Source organism: Triticum aestivum, chromosome 7B (assembly GCF_018294505.1).
Source record: "Triticum aestivum cultivar Chinese Spring chromosome 7B, IWGSC CS RefSeq v2.1, whole genome shotgun sequence".
In the NCBI taxonomy this organism is placed as follows: domain Eukaryota; kingdom Viridiplantae; phylum Streptophyta; class Magnoliopsida; order Poales; family Poaceae; genus Triticum; species Triticum aestivum.
The window spans coordinates 276,715,026-276,720,327 of record NC_057813.1 but is presented as its reverse complement, the minus strand read 5'-3'; positions in this window follow the sequence as shown (position 1 = coordinate 276,720,327).

The window sequence follows — 5,302 nt, the reverse complement described above, 5'->3', positions numbered from 1 at the left end:
GGCGCTGCCATGCTGTTTTGGTTGACCGTTGGTTGTAGTTCCCTTTGTCGACGAGGAGGGTCACCTCTCGCTACAGTGCAACTCGGCTAGCTCCCTATTGCAGTTCGATCGAGGTCGATGGCTCCTCCGGCCGGGAGTTCGTGGTTCAGTTTCAAAGTGTTTTGCATAGTTTTTGGTTCATGGCATCTTCTGTGCAGTTCATTGCTTTTTCTTTGAAAATTTCATGTCTGATCCGGAACTCCAGCTCCGCCTTCAGTCCAGAATTGCAGTGTAGTGCATAGTACAAAGGAGTTCACTTCGTCAAATATTGTACACATGAGTTCACTTTTTATTATTTTTGGAGGAATTGTTGTTTGCAAATTTTTAAGGACATGGTGTATAATTTGTTAAAACCGATGCAGCTCACTAAGAAAACCTTTGGGGTGCACTTTGCAAAAACAAAGGAGTTCACTTGTAAAAAAAATGTATAGAGGAGATCACTTTTTATTATTTTTGGAGGGTTTTTTTGCAAATTTGTAAGGACATGGTGTATAATTTGTTAAAATCGATGCAGCTCATTAAGAAAACCTTTGCGGTGCACTTTGCAAAACAAAGGAGTTCACTTTGTAAAAAAAATGTATAGAGGAGTTCTCTTTGCATTTAAAACATGCAAAATGCAGTGCGCTTTGGTCTTGCAAAAAAGTCCACTACGAAGAACTTTTTGGTACACTTCATATAAAACAAAAATGAATTTTGAAAAAAATGCCAATGCGGTGCACTTTGGTCTAAAAGTGCATCTAGAAAACATGCAAATGTGGTGCACTTTGATCTTGAAAGAAGCTCAATATGAAGGACTTTTCGGTACACTACATTTGAAACAAAAAATGCATTAAAAAATGTAGTGCGCTTGACTGTCTAATGCAATGCGGTTTTTAGTCCGAAGCAGTGCGGTTTTCTGTCTGATGTGGTCCACTCATCGATTTTAGTGTCGCGGAAAAATAGAGTGCCACATTTCAGTAGAATCGAAACTGCTCTTAAACCGTAAGAAATTAGAGAGAGTGTTTTACATGAAAGAGTTGCGCATCGTCGATATCTTTCCAACGGCGTATCGTTTGAATCGTTTCGACCAGCGGTGCCACTCGTCGTCCGCCGCAAGATTTACAAAATTAACTTAAAATCGTAAGGAATTTCAAAAATATTTCAACATAGGAAAGTTGCGCCTCGTTCGTAGCTTTCCAACGGCGTATCATACGCCTCGTTTCGACAAACGGTTCAAAAACTGGAGCGAAAACAGTACCGAAAATTTGAAAAAAATTGAAAAACAGAATTCCGCGATTTAGTAAATTTGAAACTGCTCTTAAACCGTAAGGAATTAGAGAAACGTTTATATATGAAAAAGATGCGCCTCAACGATATCTATCCAACGGCGTATCATTTGCTTCATTCCGACCAGCGGTTTAGAAAAAAACGCGAAAAAACGGTCGCTGCCACTCGTCATCCGCCGCACCATTTTCAAAACTGCTCTTAAACCGTGTGGAATCTCGAAAAGTGTTCAACATGTAGAAGTTGCGCCTAATCCATAGCTTTTCAACGGTATATTACACGCCTCATTCCGATAAATGGTTAAAAAATTAGAGCGAAAACAGTACCGAAAAAATAACGCGTGCAGTTTTTTCCGACGAGAAGTTCACTAGTCTCTATTGCAGTGCTTGTCGTCAAAATGATGCAGTGCGCTTCTGTTCAGCGTGCAGTGCCGAAGTGGTGTGCAGAATAGTTATTCTGCTAATATATATATATATATATATATATATATATATATATATATATATATTATATATATATATATATATATACAGAAGACACCAAAGTTTCAAGCATTAAAATAATGCAACCTTGCTATCTTGGCATCTTCAATGTACCATACGTTTATACTCTGTGTTTGATGATGTCGATGTCAAAAAGATCAGACATACTTGTGAGGTGTGGTCTCCATAAAACTGGCATGGGCCATATATTGATATTTACAACTGAAGATATGTACTCTCTACGTCCCATAATATAAGATGTTATTACATCCAATATACTCATATATTGGATGTAATAACATCTTATATTAGGGGACAAAGGGTGAAATATTTACAAGATCTCCTTCACTAAAATTGCCACATCACAAGATTTCAGTGAAAATTTGGTAAGGTTGGAAGATAAAGTACTAATGAGGAATCAAGGAAAGATTGGCTAACTGGTAGTTTTTCTGGCCGACTAGGGACGTAAACCGGGTCCCATTTCATCATGTTTAAGCCCACCTATAGTCTAATAGTTCAATGAAGTCCCCCCCTAACTAAATAGGACTTTGTGGGCATCATTTATTGCGCAATTTACATCCCTACTGTCGATTGTTAGTATTAGTAGCGACTGTAGCCCGCTTCGATAGTGTAGGTATAGCTTTGTGGGGAGCAGGAGCAGGAGGAGAAGCAGAGTTAGGGAGGATAGAACTTGGGGGCATGCAAGAAGATGACAAGGAGTTTAGGAGATCAACTGTTCAGCGTCAGTAGTCGCGGGAGGTGGCCATGGTGGGATGAAGCAAGAAGAAATAGGGAAGATGAGAGGATGGAATGAATTACCTGGGGGAGAATGGCGGGTTGTTGGAGGAGGAAGTTATCATTAAGGACCGTTCCCAAAATAGGCTCTAGAGGCTTGTGAACTACGTGAATAAAGGAGGATCGCCAGGGATGTGGAGGGTTTGGGCCGGCAAAACTCCACATACCAAATGGCCTAGCAGGGATTTGGGGGGTTTATGGGGCTCATGGGGTTAATCATCTGCAAACCTCTTCTACCAAACGAGGCCTCCCCGAGTTGGCCCTAGAGGCTTGTGAACCACGTGGGTAGGGGAGGACCGCCGGGGATGCGATGGGGTTGGGCTGGTGAAACTCAATGTACCGAATGTGAAAGTGCAGGGTATCTCCCAGAAGGGCGTGAATGGGAGATATTTAGAAATTCATTGAACTCCAAGGAATTTAAGGAACATCAGAGTGAAGAAATAGAAATGCAAAGGAAACTAAGTCATCACAGAATCATAATAAATGTGATCAGGATACATAAGAGTGAAGAACATGCAATCATACAATCATATAAGCATGAAGAATATGAACTAAGGAAATGAAGATAGTGTGATGGAATTTTTCAGTTCAAATTCGTCATAGCATATATCACAAATTCTTCATCAGCGAAATAAAGTAAGGGAGGGTGAGGAATTTGAAACCCAGTTGGCTCGGTGAAGATAATACGATTTGGTAGACCAGTTCCAGTTTCTGCATCAATTGTACATCTGGTTGAGGCGGCCGAGTTGCAACTCAGAGGACACACAGTCCTCACTGTATTCCTCCTGAGCTAAGGTCACTTGGTCCTCGCCCAATCACTCGTGGTAAGTCTTCAAGGTAGACTTCCAAAGCCTTCACAGACCTATTCACTGGCACACCACAATGACTCTTGGTTTACTCAGAACTTGATGCCTAACTGTCTGGAAGAATGAATGTCTTCAAAGGTAACATGCATCATATCACATAGATTAATCTCTTCAGTGATGCTCAATCACTTTGGCTCTGAGTTTTTCCACACTTAGGATCTGTCAAAGTCGTCAGATGATGGGTTGCTCTCAAATGACAAGTGTCAAGTTCTCTCAGAGCAGCCAACCAACAATTGGTTGTGGGGGTGACTATTTATAGCCAGGGGCAACACGACATGGAATCTCATAAATGCCCTTCTTTGATTTGACCATTGTTAGGATAAGGATCCACTTGACAGCTGGCCCGCAGCGCAGCAACGGTCGGGATTTGAACCCTCAAATTCGTCTCAATTTCTTCACGGTAGGTAGATCGCACTAGCAAACTCCTAACTCCTCAGCGTGATCAAATTCGTCAACGACCAAATGAACTTTGTCACTATCACTAGCAAATGCATCAGCTGTACTGGAGATTTCCAAAGGCTTCACTCGAAGCAACTTTTGTGTGTATAGGCTTGAGTATGTTTGAGCATCACTTTGGAAATGTGAAAATGTTTCACCTAGAACCTTTAATAGTACGGTTTTTCCTATGACTCAAATAAGAAGAAAAGAAACTATGAAAACAAAGTCTTAAGCTTCAAAATTTTCAAATCAATTTCTTCAATAGGCCATACCAATTTCATCACCAAATTCTTCACTTGAAAAATCCATTTTTTGGGTTCGTCTTCCATGTGTTAGACCAAATCTTCAGGGACTCTGTTTCCTATGTATACTCACAAACACACTAATTCCTCAACACATTTGTCTTCAATACTCCTAAACCACCAAGGGGACACTTCACGCACTTACAATCTCCCCCTTTTTGGTGATTCATGAAAAATTGTTTAGGCTTTCAACGGGAGTAAAAATAATTGAAGTGTAAGTACAGAGTTTGAAGAGATTGTTTACAAGATATTGAGGAACTCCCCCTGAAGATGTGCATATGAGGAATTTGCTTTGGATTGCAAATGCACATGGCAGGTTGAAATTGTGGAGATCTCCCCCTATATCTTGTAATCCAATCATTCATGATCATAAATATTTGAAGAATATGAATGCATGACAAAAATTGGTGTCTGACAAAATTGTGCATTCATGAGCAGATATATTTAAGGTCAGAGAATGTGTATCAAGTGTAGCAAAAGAGGCAGACAACCAATAGTTATTAAGTTACAAATCATTAAAGAGCAAAACTAATAAAGTTCAAGAGTTGCAGCTTAAGCAAAAAAACAGCCCATCTATCGACCCGCTTGAAGACTAACTCAAACTTCTCCCCCCTTGTCATCAAATGACAAATGGAGACAAAGTTGAGGACTAATGCCCCTGAAGAATATCACAGAGAAGACGAGGGAGTGCCAATGATGTTGGGGTCGCGTGATGGAGAAGGACTAGCCGCAGTGTCTTCAACGGCTTCATTTTCATTAGTTGAGCACGATGAAGAATCTGAACATGGCATCAAAGGAGGAACTTGGGTTTCTTGAACTTCTTCCTTGGCAGTTCAACCCACTCAAAGTTCATATGGGAATCCATAGCAGCAAGTTCTTCATTTCTTTTGAGGTGTGAAAGGATGGCCCGGTTGGGATATAAAATCTCATGGAGATAATATATGTTCTTGCGGATGGTGTTATGTGTCACTGTCATATTGGCTTGAACAGCAGCAAATTGATGCTTAAGCAATGGGTGATTTTTGTCACTTTATGATGAAAGCTTATGAGAAACTCACGGTCAGTCATGACACGTGGTGCTTTAGGTGAAGTAGATGGCCTTGAAGCTTTGGTTGCG